At 35.1% G+C, this 24891-nt stretch overlaps 1 protein-coding gene across 4 annotated transcripts in view; it reads left to right on the top strand.

The window, feature by feature from the left end:
* Positions 1 to 24891, top strand: part of zbtb16a (zinc finger and BTB domain containing 16a) — a 250767-nt gene that overhangs the window by 203000 nt on the left and 22876 nt on the right. The window lies entirely within an intron of this gene.

The following is a 24891-nucleotide window of genomic DNA, read 5'->3' as shown; positions in this document are numbered from 1 at the left end:
TGATTGTTGCTTTTGTATTGCTAAAGTCCAGGAAAAGTACAGCTTTTTACATTGTTTTTTACAGTCTTACATCTAATTAAAGAAATGTACATTGTTCTTGATCTCATTATAAATGCAAAGAATTATTATTGTTTGTTTAAAATACAGATGAGTGTGTAAATGTTTTATGCAACTGCGTTAACACTTAGTTTCAAGTCAAGGTTGGACTAAAAGTAACTGGAAAAAGGATCAGAAGTAGAATTTCAAAATCTATATACCTGAAATCATCTGTTTAAAGTAAACGTTGTAAAATAACATGTAAACTAAAATTATATGACACATTTCCAGAAGTGGCTCTTGTTTTACCCATGATGCAGCTAGTATAATAAATTCAACACACCTCCACAGCACTGAAAATGGATGGATGGATCTTGTAAGAACCAGTTAAGATGTTGAGGTCATTTACATTGAGACACGTGATTTTGTAACCTATCACCTGTACAGCTTTCAATTGCTTTGGGCCCAACGTTTATGTATTCTATATTCAGGATTAATCTAGTATGCAGTTTCCAATTAAATGTGGCAGTGTATCTTTAATTACAATCAAATTTTGGAGGACTGCAGTTTATTTTCATTTGTTTTGTTCCATTGCCAAAATCCTGTCTATCTGTCTATTCTGAATATGGTTGAACTTCAATATCCTATCTGTCATTGATTAGAAAATCTGGACTATTTTAGTGACCCTTGTGTTATGTTCTCTGTGTCATGTGTGAATATTTTAGGCATTCAGCTGAAATTACCAAGTGTAAGATTTTACATAAAATAACTAATGCCTTTATATCTGTGAATAGAATTACAAAAAAACCCAATATTTTCACAAAAAAGCAACCTGCAGAGGAGCAAAGAAAGCAAATGATTTTCAAATGAAATATTAGAAACTATAAACTTGATTGAACTCGGAATGTCTTCTAGACAGTTTTCCTCCTTGATATGAATGCACCATATCTCATTCTCTGCACTAATTCCAATTTAATTGCCAGTGGCCTGAAGCCTCTTCAATAGGAGTAACAAATGGTTTGATTTTGTAGACTTCATCAGACTGCATTTTAAATGCGACACACTAACCCCGCTCGAATGCCAATGAACCACTGAAGTAGCTCTCTGTTTACTAATTATCCTTTTTTACTTCAAGCCACACTGGTAGAGTTGTCTGATTAAATCGGATTTGTGGGATAGGGAACGGCAAGCAAGGTTTTCTTCATTGTAAATGATCTCAAAACTATGGCTGGCTGGCTGTGCACGTAAATTATATTCTCTTAAAGGCACATCAGGGCTTTTATCTTTCTCCCTGCAGCAGCTAATGATAATAAAATGACAGATTTTAAGATTCATGGTGTTTTAACCATCAGGGCATCTGCATTGTGAAAAGGGAAGCGTGTATGTCCTGAATTTTAAGACTGACTTGCATGTTTCTTTAATTTTTAAATGGCTTGCAATTGCAGAACTTGCCCATCTTATGGTAATCAAAACAGAATATTGCTAACAGTTCAAGTGCCTTGTTTTGATTAAACAGAAAAAAAATAGTAAGCCTTTAAATATTTAACCAGGGACACTGATAAGCAACGGGGTTGCTTAATTTTAGTATTTAAATTGGAAACGTGTCCCACCAGTTACTGCATTTAGGACTTTGCTCTCGTACTGATTTTTTTTTTCCTTTCATGATTAGTTTACTTCAGATGTAGAGATGCTCATTGTTGACAGTAGCATACATTTTCTTGACAACACAATTTGAAGTGTATACTGTATGCCTGGTAAATGAAAATAAGCGGTTTTTCACAATCAATTAAAAGTGTATCATTTTTGTGGGGCATAGTAAGACAGAAAATAGTGCACTGCCAAAAATTTTATTATTTAATAAGTAGCCTACTAAACATATCAGGATGTGCTAGACTAAAATGGTGCTTTCATTCTGTGTGTGTGCACTTCTTTTCTGATACCATGGCATTTTTAAGGACCTATGTCTCTAAATTTAAAACTGGATTTTTGTATTTATTTGTGCTAGATTAAAACCGATCTACACACACACACACACACACACACACACACACACACACAAATCTGTACACATCTGCTGCATTCTACACAGAAACAAAGGTCGCTACCTTCCCAGGATTGTTCAACATGGCGAGTGCTTTTCAGACCTCCATGATATTGTTCAAGCCAAGCAATAATTCAGTTATTTCACAATGGTAAAGTATCCTCAATAGCTGAGCTGTCAGGAGCATGGTTAGGCAAAACATGTTGAAATTTGCATCACTTCTCCCTTTCCTTTCTTTTTAGATATGTTAATGTCAGACTCATCCCCACCTCAGCAAATTTTCTTTTTTTTTTTTTTTTGCTGGTAACCTTTCTGATGCCTCTGGAAGCCAAGTTAATTTTTTTTCAAGAATGCAAGATATTTTTGACTACAAGAAACAGCGGTTCTCCCAGACTATACTCTTCTTATGAAGGGATATTTTGGGGTGCCTTTTTCTCCATTCAGATTATCTTCCCTTTTTGGTGCGCACAGTTTATTTTTTTCTCTTTTCAATCTTCTGTTTACATAATTACTACTGAATATGAATAGCTACTCTTTTGTGTTATTAATAAACAAAGTTTAAAAAATATTGATAGTTGCCCATTCTTTTGAGCTGCACTTCTTTTGATTCATTCATTTTCCACATTTACTTTTTCCAGTAATAGGTTTTTGGGATGCTGGAGAATATTTTGGCAACACAGGGCCAGGCATAAACATATACTGTAGTGAAATTCCTACTTTCAGTATTTTGATTTTGATGTGACTAAGAATGGCTCACCAGGTCAAGATACATACACATTTTCATTGCTTACAATCGATTGTTACTCATCATGTCTAAGTTTGTACAAAGCAGGGGTTCTTTTGGTGTATAGTTGTTCTGGGCTATGTTTCATTGTGAATTAGATTGTGCAGTTGTGTGCTGTACCACTGTCATGTGGACAATTTATTGAAGCCGATGGCGCTTGCATTTTACAAATACATGCGTTTTCCTGAACTTCACAGAAACCACACATACTGTTGACTTGCATCACTTTATTGTAAAGATTACTCCATTCTGTGTAGTGTGCCTTACCCATAGATAAGTTATGACCACAGTAAATCTTTGGAGAAGCTGATTATTCAAGAGAATGCTGGCCATTTAAAATTTGTCTATCTGTATTACACCCTGAGAAGAATCTTTGACCACGTTGTTGTATTTTCATTCATTTTACGCCAAGTACTGTGAAAGTTGAAGTTCACTGTTTGAAAAGCAAATTAAAATGTGATTTTAACAAGGCCAAATGCCAATCTATTTTTATAATCTGTGAAAACAGTCATTTGTCCACAATATTGTGATCTGCAGTTGGCACTTTAAACTATTGAATTCCCTTTTTAATAGATGCTCTTACTTTGGTGGAATATAAAAATCCCATTGTACAAAGGAGTAATCTTCTATAGAATACTGTTTAGACAAGCCTGCCTGTTTATCTCTTGGGCTACCAGATGTGCACCTGACTCCCCTACAGCTGTCATCTTCCTCACTCCACATTTACAGCTTACTAGTTCAAAATAAAACACAGGTAATTTGATTAATGATGTGCTTTATTGTATCCATTCATTTGATGACTGACTGAATTAACAGCCTTTGTTTTGTTTTATTTATTTATTTTAAGGTTTGCTTCACTGGAGGGATACTCTAATGTAGAAAGTATTGCTTTACACATGATTAATTGCAGTCTTCATGTAGATACAAGATTTGAAAAGGTTTATTCAATAATTCATTCTCGATACTTCACCATCTTACCTAGGATTAGGTTAGTACAGAAAGCAATTAAATGGATTGCAGCCTTCAGCCACCATCTTGTATTAGCAGTTACATCACCACCTCATGTTGCTTAGATCCCAAGTACACTTTATGGAATTGCTTGGGTTTTCTCTTAGAACTTCTGTTGCCTTTGCACAGTCCTAATGCAAGCTATTAGGTCAGTTTGCATTTTAGATTGCCCATCTGTATACAGGTTTTGCTGCACATGTGCCCAGCAATATACTGGCCCTCCACTTTGTACAAGTTCCTGCAGTGCACCCATTAGGCCATGGAAATTAAAAAGTAAATACAATTTTATGATTGTCTTGCAATCAGTTTTAAAAGTAGAAGATGACAATTTTCTACAAAGTGAAATTAGGCTATGATCCATATTGTTCAGCTTGGTTGGTTTAGACTTGATGATTGTATATGTTTTATTTATTAAAATACCTCCTTTTTTTGGTTGTGTTAAACTTGACAGAGCATGTATGCTTGCTTAAGAAATATTAGCTTGCAATACAAAGAAAACACTCATCACAGGTTTGTGGATATTTTCCTTTTATAAGTTGTAATTGAATAAGTGCAGACTGTTTTGAGTGTATCTATATATTTTACTTGTACAAAGTGCTTTCATCCATCTCTAAATGAATGGTTCTAAAAATAAGCACTCTTTGCAGGAATACCTTTGCAGCACCATGTTTCCAGCTGGCAGCTAGATACTATGAGTATAATACTGTAGAGCTATTACTAACTCCTTTCTGAAATGTACAAGTCATTTCCTTCATATAGTTTCAGCATATGTTGTACCTACTTTTATTTTATGACCGACTCCAGGACAGATCAGTACAGTGTTGTGAATTTAGTTTGCCATCTGTCACCATTTAAATGAGGAATGTATTTTAAAATTCATTTTTTATTTGATTTGTTTCATGTTTACCAGTATCCTCCTTTGCTACAGACTTTTAGCCACAGGTCTCCCCTCATAAAAGTTGTGTCATTGATGCCACTGGGGCAAGGAATATATTGAAAATGGTGTGGTAGCATGCAAACTTAAGTGTTGTGGTAACGAGGACCAGTTTGAGCTTTGTTCAGTTTGTGTGCTGCAGCTCAGGAATCATGTTGTCTTAAGTGATTACTTTAGTGTTGATGTCTAAATTAGCATGGATTGTGTAACTAGTAATGTTCAGAATGTAAGCCTGTTAATATTTTGCATGGAATGTTTAGTATCCTTTCCATCATCAACTTGTAGGACTCTTTACCAAAAACATGATTTGTGTTTAAGACTTTCCAGATAACCAACATCATTTTGAGGTGTTAAATCTAATGAATTATGAAACTTCACATCTGTCGATATGATTCATAGTAAACCAATAATTGTTCCCCAAAGGGATTAACATTGATTAATAGGCATAGGACCATTGTTTAAGTGTATGTATTGATAGAAGGTGAATATAAAAAAAATAGAGATAAAGGATAAGTTTGGTATTTTTGAAGTCAAAATTGTTTCTTCACATACATGGTATATATGTATTTGCAGTGTTAAATAGGTGATCTAAAGTTATATGGTTTCTATACATTATAAAAAATATTTTGCCCTCCCTGATGTTTTATAATGGAAGCCATAAGGCCTGGAGTACCACCAGAAAATAAAAGCCTAATAACTTGCGCCCACTTTGAAGCACCAAACTTTTTGATAAAAGAAATCCTGTCTCTCATGTTTCCAATGCATGTTTGTGACAACAAAAGGGATCTGAAAATATTAAATTAACACATATGCCTTGTACTATTTTTCCTAAGGTAAAAATGCATTTTCTGTTTGCTTGTGTGATAGTAGCAACTTCCTTGGAAGATTTTCTCACTATATTAATCCTCGAGGGGAAATTGTCTTTTCTCTTGATCACTGGAGGTCAGAGTGGAGGGTAGGCCATTATATAGCACCCATGGAGCCTAATTTGGCTTTTATGACATTCGAATCAGCAACCTTCCAGATACCAGAGCAGAACCTTTGCATCAGAGCCACTATTCAGCCCTTAAATACAGAAGGAAATCAACATAATACCAAGCATGTGGCAGGAAAAGTTGGCTGTGATTTTTGTCTTTGGAGAGAAAACTACACACCTAGGGGTGAAAGATTATTGTGGAGGAAGACCAGCGCTGACATTGCGCGTACAGCTGGTCTTACTTTAAAATAGCTGAATCTCATAGTATTGGTTTTCTATTTTTGTTCAAAAAAGACATGGCATAAGCTATTTTACAACACTTGTGTAATCTCAAGGTATGTAAATCAATGCTCAATAACTTTTGTGTCTTCAAATTTGAAAAAATTATATAACTTTTTAGCTTTTGTTTTGTTCTGGTGCTCCATGCCCCATAACTTGCATTATAAAATGCCAGGGTGAGCAACATATTTTTTTAATAGAAAATGCTTAACTGTAGAAGAATGTATTGCATGGCAAATGTATAATATACCATGTTTGTGTAAAAAAAAAAAATAATAATAATAAATAAATAAAAAATAAAATAATAAAGTTATTTATCTTTGAAAAATACCAAACATATCTTTTATGAAAGGTATTTTGTTTTTGGTTTTAGTCCTGCAGTTGGCCTCATCACATTATCAATGCTGTTTAATGGCAGGTAAATTCCCAGTTGACTTAAAATGATGAATTCAACCAGTTCTATTTACTGTGGATTTTTAATATTTTTTCCCCATTTTATCTTAAATTTAGGCTTTTAGCCAAAGTGCAGCTCTTAATGCCAGTGCCATTGTAGGCCAGATTCGATAGCTAGAACAGGACAGAATGGTTTACTCTGGTAATAGTTTAAAAATTTAACAGCAGATCATTTAGCCAAGATGGCTTGTTGCCATCCAGAATTTCCAAAGTTCACAATACATAGTATGTGTCTTTAGTAGCGAGTCCCCTTTTCTGCTGTCATGTACCATGTACCCAGGATTTAAGGACATGCCCCTCTCAGAATTAAATCTGTTTTACTCTCAAGCAGTGGAGACTGCATGGGGCATAATCCCGGTCTTCAGAATTCAAGAAGGCATCTGTTAAGTAAATTCAGCCAAATTCTTTTAACTAAACTGCAAATTGAATACCTGAGGACACCAGTGGAAATTAACGGAAGTCCATGCATGACTGTAGCCAGGAATCTCTTCTTTATTCAAATCATTGTGGGAATTTGGAACAAACCACCAAGACATGTAGTGGAAGGAGAAACCTTCACAACCTTTAAGAGTATCTGGGACAACTTAGCTATTAGTTAAATAAATTAGTTGAAGTGACTGACTGGTCTTCTTTCATTTATCTATCGATAGATAGATAGAGATATATATATGTGTCTCAAACAGTGTTAAAAATTTTGTGGTCCAATCACATTGTCTATATTTCTGTCCGCTTTTCACAAGAGAATTATTTAACAGATTTAAATCTGGTTTTTAATTAATAATTTTGTGACTTCTCTCACCGTTCTATTTATCCAAATCCAAGATAGTGGCTGTGGGCCGAGAGCAGGCGTGTGGGGCCTTCCTCATTCACTCTCCAGCCTCTGTTAGAGTTGGTCTACATCTCACCACATGTTGGAGTGCACCTAGCCTCCACTTAGCTAGTGATACCTGTTTGTTCAACAGATATTATCATCTACAGATTAAGGAGTAACATTTGACATTTTTGAGAGAGAGAGCGATCAGAGCTGTGTTTTAGAGGGTAGCTGCTGATTGCCAGAGATATCACGGCCATGTGCTTTTCTCCCCACACTGGGAACGCTCTCCCGTCAGAGCTGAACACGGTCAGATATAGTGCCAATGTCTGTTGATTTTTTAAGTTTTTCCTGTTTTATTACTATGTGGGCGCAGCCACAGGGTACAGCTAGTCTCTATATAAATATAAAGACTTCTACTCATTCTTCTTAGCATCTTGCCTTCACAATATTTGCACTGTGGCTATTTCACCTAATTAATTTCTTATTCAATTAAAAAACTTGGATATGTTTATAGCTGTATGTATGCTAGCCAAAAACTCAATTGGTGAAATCCCAGTCTGCTTGTTGGGGAAACCTACAATTAGGTTACTGTAAGCAAAAAAAATCAAGACATGAACAAAACTAAACTTTGCTAAAATAAATCAAAATGAAAAGTAAACCTCAAACCTGAAGGCTTACGTAAAATACATACAACACACATATAAAATATATATTCATATAACATTTTTAGTGTATTGTGCATTTTCTTTGTTGAGGTGTCTGTTGTACAAAGATCTACTCTTTAGGTTCGTAGGTAAATGCAGCGTTGTCAAAGTAAGACAGAAAATGCCTCCTCCCTGTTTTACATCTATCCAGCACAGAACTAACGACTCACCTTTTTTTTTTTCTTTTTTTGGAACTTTTTTTGTGGTATCTGCCTTATGTGTTGTGATTTTCATTCTTGTACTTACTAACCACAGAAACATTTTAAAGTTCTTGACAAGTAAAGCTGAAATGTTTTCAACCATATGACTAATTGGTCATTGTGTTTTAAATAGGTGGAGGGAGCAACCAATTTATATGTAACATATAACCTGCCATGTGGCAGAAGGTGATGTGATTTTTTTTTTTTTTATCATTGGAAAGTTAAAGTGTCAAAGAATATATTTTCTTTTTAATGGCTTGGATTAATTGTAAATTACAGAGTGTTCTTTATCCATGCCAAAAAGTGTCAATCATAAACCAAAGCTAGTGTTAAGGCTGTGCTGTTACAGTTTTAATACAATAAACATAACTTCTAAGAGTTCCTTGTTTTTATGTCTAAATTTGCTTTAGCATGTCCAGCAAAATTAACGCAATCTCCGGAATGTTCTTGTTTTGCTTTTGTGTTCTGTACAGTACAGGAAAAGTCTCTTGGTGCCTTTCTTCAATAGGCTGGTTACCGTGGAAATGAATGAGACTGCACGTCTTTGGATACCTACGCCTATGTCTTTTAAATTGCTTACAATACAGAAATAAAGAGTGCTAGTTAATTTATAATCACTGGTTAGTGCCTTGTGAGTCACATTTGTGAGCATGTGTCACTCCTCTCTATCACAGACTTTAAAAAAGACAAAAGGATTAAATCATTCATCTTGTATGCATTTTTATCAGTTAGTTATAAATAGTGGTTGAAGGGCCTATCATTGATTTGGGTTTATTTGAATTGTGATGTTGAACAAATAGATTTCTGACCAGTTCTTGGCACATACAGGAAATTTGGTATGTTTATGCCAAGTTAAAGGGTTTTAAGTGTAACATCATAATTTTAACATTTTTGTAAGGGCTTGTGATGGATTCTGTACTCCAGTTGTTTATATTAATGCATGAACTGTACATGTTTTTTTATTGACCAGGAATATTTGTGTGTTTTATTCTTTCAAATGACCTCTGTCACATAGAAGTTGTGCTATAGGTTGTTTTCTTAGGAAAGTACATTGCGTTTCCCCTGGATAACACAAAAACCATGGCATCTCTTGATGTGGTTACAATAAGGCAGATGCAATTCTACAATATAAAGATTTCATATATGGTGCAAGTGTATTTGTTTTAATTTGTGTGCTATATACATTCAGACATAAACATAAAGTAGTTCTAGATATAGTTTATACAGAGATTGTGCATAAATGTGTGTGTATATACACAAACATGTATGTACAGTATTACAATTTCCATATATGCTTTAAAGTTTATTTCTGGTAAAGAGGAAGGATAATGCTCATAATCCTGTTTAGTCATGTTCTCCTTTCTGTCCAGCTTTTTTTTTCCCAGCGATCCTGCAGTGCTGGGTAGACCATGTTCAGTGCGTTGTCCGCTGTGACAGTACAGCAACAAATTTGTGTTGCCCCTCCCTACCCCTCTTGTCCTTTGGCCTGGTGCTATTGTTCTTGGTCGCAGCAGGGGCTTCTCCTAGGGTACTCCCCCATGCCTCACATCTTGCCGACTCTGTGCCTTGGCTCTACAGCTGGTTGAGGTGCTTAGGGGCCTCAGCCTAAGTGACCTCTCACCCCATCCTGCTGTCGTTTAGAAACTTGGAGACAACAGGAGTGCATACCTCATGGGATTTACTTTGTGTGGCTGCTTTCAAGGGCTGTGTCAAAGAGCCTGTGCCACAAGTAGGAGGAAAAAGAAGGGAAAAAAGCAAAAGGGTTACTTTTGTATTGCCAGTAGTTATTGATTTACATCTCAGCTTTGAGAAGGCATTAATTTTTTAATGCCTTTAAAATGTTGCACATTTAGCACCTAATTGGCACAACTTGTTTTTATTTTAATACATCTCAAATAAATGAAACATCGCTTATATAAGATTACCATTTGAAGATGCTCAGGGCTGTATTTTACTCTGACATTCTTTCCCTAATTGCATTAGCACATACATCCATTTTTTCGGCTGTTCTAATGCAAGCCTGTCTGCTGTACCAGCTGTGTATTGGAGTAGAGTACCTGGGAAAAAGTGGTCTGCAATATTCGTTTCACTGGGATGCTTTTGTCATAGGCTATATTTTTTTATTAAATATTTTGCACAATAATTTCAGTTTGTTTTTGGTGTATAAAAGCTTTCCAGGTGTTCCTTGTATTCAGAGGACACCACTGAGTAGAAATTATAAGGGATGTTTTGAATATAGCACATATATTTTTTGTGAGTTCTAGACTTTGAAGAATTTATATTTTTACTTTTATTTCTACTTTTCATCTTCTACAGTGATTTCAAAAATGTGGTCTGCCTAGTTATATGCGGTTATACACTATAAAGTTGTTCCCCAGGTTGCCAGCATGTGACTAAGCTTGTATAGCCTAATGGAGCTTGACTAGGTCACAGTTGAGCTTGAGCCTTCATTACGAATGACATGAATTCCATATAAAGCTCTAACTCTGAACAACCCTCCCGAGAACAACAGCTATTCATATTTACTCGGGGGGTACACTTTTTAGATTGGAAATGAAAAGGAAACTTCAGCAACTGAAGGGTTGGAAGTTGTGCAATGGTGGAAAAATAACATTTCAACACATGATCTAATAATTATAACAAAAGTGAATTCAATTGTTTTTTATAATCAATCAAAAACATTTTGACTTATTTGGTCCAATGTGGCATTATGTCATTAAATTCAAATATAGTCCGAAATGGGTGATGACAAGCTAGAATGAAGTTTAGATGTCAGTTTAATGGCAACATAGTCGACAATGGTACGTTTTCTTTACAGAGTATTTTTGATATATTGTATAACCTTATGATTTCTATGTTAACCATATAACCTCTGAAGCACATTAGTTTATAAAGTACTTGAATGTATTACAAAAAAAGTGCTGAAGTATAGCAAATTGGCAAAGTGTTAGTACAGAAAGTTACAGAAATGATCATGTTTTTGACCATTTTCTCAAAAGAGCAAAAGAAAAACTCCTCTCCAAAGCAAAACAAGAATGTCTAACATAAACAGCAATACATTTAGCTAAATTAAATAATAATAATAAAATGAACTTCTGTGTAGAATATGGAATCGGGAACAAAGCAGGCAGCCTGGCAATGTATCACATTGTTTCAAACAGTCAGTAATTTATAGAGTAAAGTAGAAAAACTGCATTTGCAGACAGCTTTCTTTAACTTACTTGCATCTTGTGACTCTTTGCACACTCCCTGTGATCTTAATGTTTCTCCTCTTCAATTTGTAGATTGCAATAAATTCATCAGAATTCTTGTTAAACACTTGCCTTGGTTGACATAAAGATATAAAATGATTTGTAATACATGTCAGCATTTTCTGGTTATGCTATAACATGATAAAGATTTAGATGGTAAAATGTGCATGCTAAGAAAAAATTGTCACCCGAAATGCACTCTACATCCACCTAATGCCAACAATTATGATTAGAGCCTTGATGCTGAACACTTAAATGGATGACAGACTAAATAACATCCATCCATCCATCCATTATCCAACCCGTTATATCCTAACTACAGAGTCACGGGAGGTCTACTGGAGCCAACCCCAGCCAACACAGGGCACAAGGCAGGAAACAAACCCCGGGCAGGGAGCCAGCCCACCGCAGGACAAAATAACAAAAAAATTATAATTTAATGAAAGTATATGATAAGAAATTTAGTGTGTATGGGTGTGTGTGTGCATGTGTCTGTCTGCTAATAGGTTTGTCATTGTATTTATGCATTTATTTATTTGAGCTGTTTTACTAAAAATTCTCCAAAGAGAGATATGGAAAGTCTTGGTTAAAGCATTAAACAAGTTACATAGTTGAACTGTCAAAGAGCAGGAGGTCAGGACAAGAGGGCTTTCTTTTACGCCCCAGTGTAAATCAGGTCAATGTGGTTAGAGCCACACTCAGAGCTGTCTTTAATAGGCATAAAGCTAGAATCATGATTGTACTGACAGTCCTAAATGTGAGGAATGAGAGTTACTAAAGTTAGACCTGATATGGGACTATGTAATGTAGAAACTCAAAATTTGATGAAATGGCCAGTTTCAGATCTTACGAAATATTTTGAAGTTTTACAAATACTCCTTTACTACTCTGTTTTCTCTTGGTTCTTTAAAACCTTTTGCCGCCTTTCATGTTTACAACAGATTATTTCCTTGATACACTATATTCAGGTCCACTTAATTTCCATTCCCCCACATTCCACTGAACAATCTCAGAGCAATATATAATTAATAATAACAGAGCATAAAATCTCATGCAAACTAAACATAAAAATATATTCATATAAACCATTACTTTATATAGATATTTAAAATGCTTTTTTTTTATTTTAAGGCCTTTAAGTTCCAAAGAAAATAGTTTATCCAATGTTTAAAATTTTATTTTCATCTTCTATTTAGAAATGTCAGTCTGCAGTTTTTATTCAGGCTATTTACATTTTCCTATTTGGCTGACACCTTCATCCAAGCGACTTACAGCATTTGAGTTGCAATTGATTACAATCTTTGTATTTTTCCAACTGGAGCATATGCAGTTGTGGTGACTTGCTCATTGTTACACAGTGTCAGTAGCTGGATTTGAACCCACAACCTCAGGATATGAAGTCCAAAGCCTTAACCACTATGCCACATTAGGCTGTTTGGTCCACACGGCAAGTAATTTAGCAATGTAAACCCATCAGAGGTTCAATAAACTTTAAACTAAAATAAATTGAAATTGAACTAGTTCTTTAGTTGTACACCGACACAGCTTCCATAATGCAATTTGTTGTGAGCATGGTTATAGATGGCAAGGTATACTTTGTGTTCCTTTGCACTGCTTCAGACACATGCTTCCTCATCTCAAAATATGAATTGGTCTTATGAAATAAATGAACACCATCAAAAAGAAAATGGGTTTTATTTGTATCTGTTCTACCACCCATTTTTAAAGCTGCTTAGTCATCTTAGTATTATAATGGTCCTGCACCCATATCCAGCAGCATTTAGCATAAAGCAGGAAGTAAAAATAGATTACGTACCATTTTGTTATTGTGCGTACATTGTCACTTACTGATATGGGGCTAATTTGCCTAAATGTACTGTATGTCTTTAGGATGCAGGAGAAAAACCTGAGTAATTGGAGTAGAACAATGAAAACGTACAGCAGTAGAAGAATGTGTAAACTCCACAGAGAGTGACCAGGATTGCCTTCAAACCCTGAACTCTAGAGTTCTCAGGCAGCAAGATTAATTATATTGCATAGTGTTGCTTCTTTGAATCTCAAGAAAGCCATTTCCGTCCCCATTTGGAATGTACTTTGTACGTTTTATACCAGTACACTTTCATTTATCTCTAATACTTCTGTTTGTCATATACATGCATGTGTTATGTACACAGTTTTTTTCTTATACCCAAAATGCCCTTGATTAGTTTTTATTGGCTTAAATAAACATGGCCTTGTTATCCTTATAAGCTATTATTGGCTTATTCATTCCTATTAGCCTTGAACTCTGGTCTAATGGGCATTCCACAAACTTCTACTGGTATCATGCATGTGATCATGAGTTAAAAATAGCATAAAGTGGCTAAACTTTAATAATGACAGTTTTTTTTTTTTTTAGTTTGTCTAACATTAATACCTTTATGCTATTGACCAACTTGAGCTTGGAGCTAATGCACTGAGATGTTTTTGTATTTTTACAAGGTCCAACTATAGACCAAAAGTCAAATTTTGAATAATTTCCTAAAGATTCCTAATGGTACTAATAATACAAGTAAAATTTCATAAAATTGTAAATTCAGTCAAAAATATCCTAATCTAAGCTGATGTAAAATGGCAACAGAACAGAGGAATACAAAAGTCTAGTTTTTCAAACAAAACATTCTAGGATCCTGCTCCCCTTGGGGAAAATTCACTGACTGATCTAAGCCATCTGGTGGCCCAGTTTCTCCCTAGAAGTGTATGATATGCTGCAGTACTGGATCACGAATAGTTTTGGTGGAATGTGATCATAGTCCATCTCCTCTAGTATCATCACCAGTATATCTTAATGGTTCCACAGGGTTCTACAGTATAGTCTGTGTTTGTTTCAGCTCAACAGTATTGGCTTTTTGGATTGTATGTTTGTGTAACTCTTTTATATAGTTTCTTTTGTATAAGCCATGTTACATTACCATTTCTTTATTGTCTCATAAGTAAAGCATTGAAAGTGTGCACAGCCTAGTATATCTAAGGTGATTGAGGAATGTGTTTTATCATGTTTACAACTGTGTTTTTCTTTTCTTTTTTCTTTCTTTCTTTTTCTCCCTGCATGTTCCAAATGACATGCTGAACTGAAGGTTTTAAATAAATGGTAGTAAAGTAGTATGCAGGAGTGGCACTTCCTCTTTCAAATCAGTTCTCTCCATTAACAGCCCTATTCAAAGCTGTTAAATACCACTGGCCACCACTTCAATACCATTAAATTAATGTACGTATATGAAAGAGGTCCCCTTGGTGCTGGCTGATGGCACCGTAAATAGACTCTAAATTCCCAACAAAGGCGCGTGTGGGCGTTTGAGTCTTAATACAGTTTATGCATTGTCTGCTCAACCAAATGCTCACAAAAGCACCCTCCCCCCACCATAATTGCATAAAAAAGATACTATACAGTATACATTTCTGTTGCTTCATAAGCTGTGTCCTATCAGTGTATACAGTACTCCAAGTATAGATCATACACACAAGCACACATATCCATGTACTGTATATAGTGTCTAATATGTAAAATGGATGTATGAGACAACTGTTTATAAAATGCTAGAGTTCTTTATGATTGTATAGTGGTTTATAAAAAGTTTAATATCATACAAATAGTACTGTTTCCTTCATGTATTCCTACTGTGCATAGTGTTAATATTATTAATTGTTTTATCCTGAAGCATGCTGAATGTTATTTTTTAGGCTGCCACTAAAATATCTGGATCTAGTAACTTTTTCATATAAAAAAAATAAAAATAAACATACAACAGTGTATGCTGTTTTTGCAGTTAAACCCTCATCTGACCATATTGCTGTTGTAGAGGTCTTCATATATTTACGCAATAATAGATTAAATTAGCACTTCTAATGTTTCTGTCTATTTTCATCTCATCCAGTCAAGACTCTCTGCATTATCTCTTATAGTTTTTTTTTTTTTTTATATTCAGTGTTAAAGATTCATCCTCTTCCAAGGATACTGTGATGTCAGCCATCTGATGACTCTGAAATGGAAATAATTTAAGATTTGAACAATAACAGTTATTTTAAATCTACTTAGAGTGATTAATGTAAATAAATGACAAAATGTTTTCCTCCTTCAGATGCCACAAAGTAATTAATTATAATCGGATTTCTGGGCATTAGTATCTTGCAAGGTTATGAAGATCTGGGGATTGGAGGATTCAAATAATTTTCTAGTTATTTTCTATTTTTTAACAGCAGATCTTTTTTTATAATACACTATTTGACCAGGGTACCCTTCCAGGAACACAGGTTCCAGTCTTCCATATCTACATTTGTGTTTTTCTAAGAATACTCCAGTTTCCTCCATTCGCCCAAAGCTCTGTGTGTGTGTGTGTGTGTGTGTGTTCAGTTAATTGGTGTGTTTTATTAGATCTTCAGGTGTGTCTTTCATGGACGTTTTGTGCCATGTGCTTCCAGGATACACTCTCGCATAAGACAGGTTCAGAAAATCTAAAAATGAGTTTACACTTCAACTAATACCCCATTCTATTAAAGTTCTAACTATTTAAGTTTCACTCATGCTAAACAAATACATTTAAGGAATTTAACACATGTAATATCACTGTATCAAAATATGAGGGAGATGGACTGTGGAAGACAAGAAAATAAGGAAACAAAATTAAATTCACTACATAAAAGTGGACAATAAAGTACACAGTAAAAAAAGCAGAACTAGAAAACTCCAATGCTTAGGATGACCTGTGGGGCTCTAAATGATCTTTAGCCAATCAGTGAACATATAAAAACAAAAATCAACTGAAACGCAACCTAATGGGGAAGTGTAAAGGAATAGGGAAAAGTTATGAATAACTTTATGAACCCAGCTCTTCATGTGTTGTCTTAGCTCTGCTGTTTATTATCAATGTTTCAAGCCTATTTTTAGTTAGTGATTTTAAAATTCAGTGTACTTTCTAGTTAGGTTGATAGCATGAATTGATGCATTCTAGCATGGATCTTGAGCATCCTTGTGGGACTGTCATTTCATTTGCTTTTACCACATACTTAACATGTCAATTACCAGTAGCTATCACACAGACTTGAGAAGACCTGAATCGGAACTGACAGCAGTGCTAGCAAAGTTTTGTTCATCCTGTAGTGTTCCTGACAACCCATGTATCTCCTTATCTGCAGTGTCATATATCAGCAGTACAGTTAGAAGACCACAGTGAATACGTCTGTGGTAAAAAGCTCTTACATTTTTTTTTCTAATTCTGTATGCTCAGTCATTATAAAATCATTTTTATTTTCAGTAGTCATTTTTCCCTTGACTGTTGTTTTACCACCAACATTTAAGACAAATTTTCAAAGTGACCCTCAATGCTTACGTAAATTAAAAAGATGTATTAATTTCATAAATCTGACAAATTTGGTATATAACTAAAGCTCTCAACCATTTTGGGTTCAGAAAAACTTACTAAATCACCATTTGCCCAGACACTACAATAAAGATGCCTAATAGTAATCAAATGCATTTCCAACGATGCCTAACCCGAACAGAAGGAAAAAAAAAAAATGAGCTTCACAAAGTGCTGAAATAATCATCTAAAATAAGAGTATTTAGATCCTGTTATGAATTACTGCAATAACTACAGATTAATGTTGCTCTCCATCAAGACCACCATGAACAATGTAAAAATAATGTTTACAGATTACTCCTACATCCACCGATCTTCCGAAATCCCCTTTTATATGAATAGAGTCTGGGGAAACCTGAAGCTATCCCAGCAAGTATAATAGAAAGCAATACAGGAGCAATCCATGGACAGGTCGTCAGTCTGTCACATGTGAAAACAGACACATGCACACACACAGGCCAATTTATCATCACCACTCCACCTAACCTTCACATCTTTGTACTGTGGAAGTAAAGCCATGTGGACACGGGAAGAGCATGCATGCATGCATGCATGCAGCAGCACTATCACTCTGCCACAGTACCACCAGATTACTAATAAAAATGTTAACTGTTCTTCTTCACATTCCACTTCCCTTCTAATCTATACATCTTGTCACAGTGTAGTTACATTTTGTATTTCTCTCGCCATACAATAAATTAAGGCTACTAAACCAGTAGCTTTGTGCCTCTTTCACCTTATTGTCTTTATAGGGACTGTTTCAGCAATCTGAAAAAGGTAAAAAAAAATTGTGAGCAGTTCTTGCAGTCATTATGCTACTACAGCACCTAGTGATTTTTAACCTTCAACTACTATAAAAATGTGTCAGAATATAAAGTTTACAATTCTATGGAGTCCATATAGTCTTTCAGGCTTGTTTGGTTAATTGCCCGCTATTGTTTATTTTAGCTATTTAGTTTAAAAAAAATTCTAAAGTGTGTCTGAAATCACAAATGAGAAATTTGCTTGATCAGAGTATTTCTACAATTTTGAAATAACAGATTGTTCTCAAGGTCTCACTGAGTTATTTGAATTTCCGTTGCTTACAGCTTATCACACTTGTAGGCACTATCTGACTCTGCCTGGCTATTTCATAATCCCATCTCCTTCTTTGACTTTTGTTATTCTCTTTATCAGTATAGGTATCCATTGACACTTGTGTGAAATGTTTCCACTCTTGTGTCCATACGCCTAAAGTAAAACAATTTCTTTTATATGGGATCTTTTATGGTTTGCATGATCTTGTTTATATGCTTCTATAGCTTGGTACGGTCATAGAGCTTATCTTAAATCAGTATGACTCCTTGTTCATAGTATATTGTTTTGAGTAAGTATTTGTATACTCGTATATACACCTTTTATAACAGTTGTAATTGCCTCTGCCAACTTTTATTGGCATTAGTGGTTTAAGACTGTAATTCCTGGCATTGACAGAAGGAATGCTACTCTGTTGGGCTCCTGAGCCAAGGCCCTTAACCTACAGTTGCTCGAGTGGTGTTTTACAAATAGTTGACACTGCGCACTGACCTGAAACTCCATGCATTTTCTGTAAGATAAGTTGAGGTATGTGAAAAATGACAAATTTCTAATATGAGAAATTCTATGTGGCAAATAAAGGGTTAAAAATCACTTTAAAAAAAAAATACGGTAAAAAGTAAAATAATCTTTCTTGGTGCTACAGTTGCCATTGAATTTCTCTGGATGTTGCTAGGCTAACCATGGAATCCACAGAAAATCTAATATCCAAGGCAAGCTGTACAATACCACCTCAAACTGCATTACAGGTTAGAATGCACTAAAGTGAGAAGAATGGGTTCTTGCTCTCTTCTTCAAATTATAACACGAAGCACATGTACTTTTTATGATTGATTGCATGTTATTCTAGTACATAATATATCTGTGTATGGTTTCCCTTTTACAACTTTACTGTTCCCTTCAAGCATACCCACCCTAAATGACTTTCTCGTTCATGCTCATTGTATGGACAGGCCTCACCACCCAAATCATTGCAGGTGTTTAATCCAAACAAGATGAGTGACTAGTTCTGTAGTGAGCAGGTTATGAAGGTGTAGTTTAACTAGTTAAGAGTTTTTAACAGATGTTCTGTTCAAATACTAGGATTGGGAAGTTTTAAACATGTACATGATTCACAGCAAATTTGTTTTCTTTTTAATAATTTCCTATACTTTAGTTATTTCTATTTCATATGTAAACTATCTAATTGCTGGATTGATCAGTTAGGTTTGTTTTTATCACATCAAGAGGCAACATATGCTGATCATTTGAAGAATTCTTTGGGTGATCTATCAAATCAATTGCCTGCACCCAAAAATTGGTTGGATACACTTGACTGGTACCAGCTTTTAAAAGGAGGCACCCTAAGAGAAATTCTTTATCAGGGAAGATGGATTGAAGGGCCAGGGAGTGGCTTGTCACTGTACATTTGCACTTTGCTTCTCTTTTGTGCGTGCCTTACTTCTGTTGATGGTTTAAGGCTGATGCTGATTGATTGTGAGGGATGCATGCCTCTTACCTTGCTGCTTATGAACATGCAGACTTGTCTTTCCATGGATTTTTAAATTAGGGGCAGCTTTGTTCGAAAGATGTGTTATTGACTTGTGAAATACAAGCCAAGTTCTAAACCCCTGGGCTTCAGTTGAGTTTTTTCAGGCAAGGTAATTGAAAAAAACAAGGTGGCAGTCCAGATTTGCCATTGTAGGTTATTTTATTCAGCTACCTATGCACAAGCTTTGTGATTAAGCACTTGTAATAGCTTTTTATGTGCAGGTTGCTGCAGTAATTCACAATAATTCCTGTCCTAAAATGTTCATTGATCTCATCCAATCTTATTTTCTTAAATTGTGTTGAGAGAATTTTACTCACTACATCAAAGATGTAACCTAACATCCTATACATAAACTAAAATTAAAACCTGCTTCTTTCTTGCACTTGTAATTTTTATACAAATTTCACTTCATCGTGAATATTGTCCCATAGCATGCAACACATGAAATATAAAACATGTTTACATCGGTTTACTATTGGAGAGCAAACCGCATATTGTGCAAGGCTTTTTAAAGGTCACACGGGAAACCAGTGGTGGAGACTAAAAAAAAATAAATAAATAAATAAATAAATAAATACTCCTAAACCATTAGGCCACACTGATTACAAGGTTATATTTTTGTGTCCATCCATCCATTCACCCAGTTTATTACTGTGTTTCAAGCTTATACAGAGTCATTGTCCAGTGCCATTGGGAGTAAATTTGGAACCAGTTCATGACAGGACATACTGGCCTGCACTCATTCACAATCGAGTAGTCAAATTTGAGTAGTCAAATCTGGAATGCCTGCACTCAAATGTACTACATTATATAAAAAAAATAAGTATGACACAATGGTGTAGTGATTCGTGCTGCTGCTCTAGAGCTCATTTATCATGCAACATGGATAATGTCTGTGTGGAGCTTCCATTGTCTCCCTGTGTCTGTATGGATTTTCTCATGGTATATCAGTTCCCTTCCACATTCTAAAGACATGCATTGGAGACTTTATACTGTCCACATGAGTAAGAGAAGGTACAGTATGTGTCTTGTTGTTTCTGCCATACCTATCAATTTCCTAAAACCCTGTATAGGATTAATTGGATATGTTAATGAAGGGAGTAAACAATATTTTTTTTTTTAATATTTCAACTACACCAGAAATTGAGTAAATTCTGCATTTATCAATTTCCTGAACTTTTGAATTTTTTGGAAGCCAAAAACTATTCTGGAAACTTAAAGCACAAGACATAACTGAACCTTGAATGGGATGCCAGTCCTTCAGAGGGCAGGTTCATACACACACCATTACTCTTACAATGTCTTTATCCAAGTGGAAAAACAATAATAGTGTCCATGATTGGAAGAAGAACATATGATGATGTAATGTGGACCTTTACAGTCGTGTAACTACAGAAACAGAAAAAAGAGTCGAGAAGCAGTTTAATGAACAATATATTTAAACAACTGTACACCGGTGTTCCCTAGTGGGCAGTGTTTGCTAATCCTGCTTTAGTTGTGTGACACCTCCTGAATGTTTCTTGCATTTGTTGATGACCAAGTAGGTTCCAGTACCCTAACAACTGAACAACTCGTAAGTAGTTCATAGAAAATGGAGGGGACTTCACATGCAGAAATGAACTGAAAGTATTGTTTCTTTTGGCAGTCATTCATTGCCCTCTGTCTGTAGCAGCTTTGCTTATCTCTGTAATGAAATTAGTCAACTTGGTGGGTGCCACACTTGATTGTAAGATCCTATATTCAGCCTCATGCATCTGTAATGCATGTATGGACACTCGAGTGTTATTTTTCTTTACTCACTGTTCTTTCTTTTATTGATACTTTTTATCTTTTTGACATGAAACACGGTCCTCTAAAGGAATAAGATTTCATTTCTTAAAAAAAACCCACTCAGTACTACTATTGGCCAGCTGAGTCATTTTTATACAGTGCTTGGCTGCGATCTCTTATATCGGGCTCTATTATAAACATCCATGGATTTTCAGACTTAAGAATCACTAGATTGTCAGAGTTTCAGACTCGGCAACAGAGAAATGGAGCAATTAAAATGATCAAGAAACCAAGATTTATTTGTGAACTTAATTAGTTTTAATTAAAGTGTATGTTTGTTTTCTGCATGGTGTCTGCTACCAGCATTGGCACTGACTCCCACAGCCCTGAATTAGAATCAAGTGAGTTCAATAATGGACGAATGTGTATGTGAATGGCATGAGGATTAATCATGTCACAACATTCTTCTGTAGAATTGCCTTCTTTGTGGGATTTCATGTTCTCACCTTAACCTGCTTGGACCTCCTCCTGCAATTCATGCTTCTACAACATTGGGATTGAAAACACTACATTGACCCAAATGGAGTGAATATGCAGTGTGTGTGCCTGCCATATACAGTACTGCAATCACATCCTGGTATTAGAGTTAAAATTTTCCTGTTAATTTTTCTCACTGTGCATTAATGATGGTTATTTATATACTATATAAATTAACATAATATCTTCTATATTACAGAAACTCCTATGACCTTACTGGTTGATTGCTTAGTCTAGGTCTGCCTTTGCTACAGGGCATTTTTGAGCCTATGGGTTACTTTCTTGTTGGTGCAACTATAGGCTGACCAGATTTTCATGGTTCCAAAACGGGACACAGCTCAGTAATTCAGCAAGTGTGTTAGGAGCAAATTAAGTCAAAGAAGTCAGGGTGGGGTTCATGTTTTGTCCAGCTACAAATAGAACATTTTGTTAAATTCCGTACACAATGCATAAAAATGGACCTGCCCCTGGAAAAAAAATACTGAACATCTGGTCAGCCGAGTGCTATAGTATGTCCAATCGCATTAAAAGCATTTTAAAGACAAGCCCAATTTAGAACAGAAAGGTCCAGTATATGCATATGGATTGTTGTAAGTAATATGTAAGCTCAGTTTTACTTATCCAGCTGTGAACACTTGCTTAAATCTAACATTTGACTCCTACCTGTCTCCACATCAGCTACTCAAGACAGATGCTTTCAAACATTTTCTGTCAGAAATGTATATTTTTCTCATGAGTTCACAACATAGTACATTTGCAAATAATACCCATTAGCTTCTTGCAATATGTATCCTCAAAATCGATGCAATGAGTGTGAAACCTTTAAATACATAGTGTATTTATTCTAAATATTTTTTATAATGCCGATCTTTAGGTATTCTTCTAATCCATTACTAATTAAGTGCATCAAAGTCATTTTAATTATTTATCTACAATGTAGTAAAATGCAGTGCGTATGTGTGTATGTGTTCAGTCCCTTCCAAGCAACCTCATTGGTCAGTTTGGTTTTGGTGATGCAATAAAATGTGAAAGTGTAAGGACCATTAGGCTGTGTTCCCAATGTACTCTGTATAGCAGATATCATATTTTAATGTAGCTAGCTGTAGGTGGGTTGGAGATTTTTCACGTTTTGTAGTGTAGGTCTTTAAAACAAATTTAGTGTCGGTTGATTTTTTTCAAATAAGCATGTTTGTTTCTTGTAAGTTATTTTTTCACAAAGTTTAATATTTTTATTAGTAGTTCTGTAAAGTCATTGTATCTCTGCATATTTTGCCTGCTATTTTGTTTTATTTTCAAAATCTTTAAAATATAGAGCTGTTTTAAGTTACTTGATGCTTTGATCAGTCACTATTCCAAGAAATGTGGCTCATTGCTGACCTCTACTGTTTGGATTCATAATTGTAGATTCTTGTAAACATAAAGCTTATAATAAAATGTATTTTCCTATTCAGCTCTAACAGAGGGAAGGCCTGAAGAGACAGTTCTGTTTTACTGTGTTGAGGTTGCCTGTAGGGAAAAAAGGCAACTACTTTTGATCTAGTCTGGAATGTTTCTTTAGCAAAACAAACAAATATTTTGAAGACTCAACCCTCGATCTCTGATTTTTGTGTGTATTTCAGTGCAAAGTGAAAATGTTTAGCAACTATTTTTAATTCACAGGTTATATAGCACAATTTATCCACAACTGTGTATAAATTGATCTCTCCAGGTAATTTTACTTATTTATTTTTTTGTTTTCATGCAAACACATTTCTGACTAAGGGAATAGCTTACAGGAAGTGTAATGCACCCGTTTAACATGTAGAGATTGATCTAATGAAGGAACACAAGTTTGTCACATTGTAATGATATTTTACAAACCTGTGCATCCAAATTGATACTGGCAAACATGGAATTAACGGAAGCTTCATATGTGCTTCGTTTCACTCATTTTATTGGAAAACTTATCTTTCTTGTTTGAGTAATGTTTGATGTAAAAATTATTTTACCATAATTTGGGGAGGTGGGGGGCGACGACACACAATTATTTTGTGCAGGTTTATACATAAGAGTGGTTACTAATTAAAACAGAACTTAATCTTATCACCTCATTTCTTCTTTCTGTCTTTTTTTTTTAATGTAACAGGGTAGTCATTATATACAGCGCCCATTTAGTCCTTTGTATTTATTTTGTTTCTTTTCATTAATAATAATGTTCGCTGAGGTTCAGGCCGAACAACACTATACCTTTTTCCATGTTCCATGTTTTCCATGTGTTAGTGATCCAAGGGTTAAAATGCAACCCTCAGGTTTCAAAGAATGAAACCCTTTTGGTCTCCTTCAGCATTCCATCAACAGCATGTCTGGAGTTTCAAGACGAGGAAGTTGCTGTAAATGGTTAATGGAGGTACAGGTTTCTCAAATGCACATCTGCAAAACTGTGCCTGCCTGGTTCTTCATTTTCTCATCAAACATATGGGCTATTACTTTTAGTCAGAACATTGCATCCTAAAATAAGCCTTCGGAGTACCTCTATATAATAGAGGTGAAATCCAAGTCAGAGTTAAAAAAAAAAAAAAATGCAGCACCTGGCTTCATCCATTTTGTTTTGTTATTGTAATACTAAAGCAATTCATATACTTAAATCTGGTATATATGACCATTGAATAGGTAGCATATGAGATTTTACAAAGTTATAACAGTTCAAGTCTGTAATAAAATCATAGTTTTTTACTTCCATCATTTTTAGGCCAGGCTTGAATCCATGAGGTTGTGGTGAGTAGGGCAATAGAGTGGGAGTAAGTGTTACTTTATGGTTATTTTTAATGCTGCTTGGCTTTTTTTGCTTGTCCAGTAAGGTGCTTTATAAATTTGGTGTATGGTATTAAGGTGTACAATTTGAAGACACCCTATGAAGAAAATAGTGTTCCTTAAAGTTTATTTCAGTACTAGACCTTCTCGGACATTTATAACACTTCAAAGTTCCTGATACATGCATTAGTGTTGCATGTCTTGAATTTGTTTTTACGATTAAGTTTCCATAACAGAATAGTATGTTTATTATGTGACTCGATGTTTATGAAGATGACTTCTGTCATCTGGTTATTACATGTATCTGACATGC

The sequence above is a fragment of the Polypterus senegalus genome, chromosome 9 (assembly GCF_016835505.1).
Source record: "Polypterus senegalus isolate Bchr_013 chromosome 9, ASM1683550v1, whole genome shotgun sequence".
Classification (NCBI taxonomy): Eukaryota; Metazoa; Chordata; class Cladistia; order Polypteriformes; family Polypteridae; genus Polypterus; species Polypterus senegalus.
The sequence above is the reverse complement of the archived record's forward strand: the minus strand, read 5'-3'. Positions and strand labels throughout refer to the sequence as shown.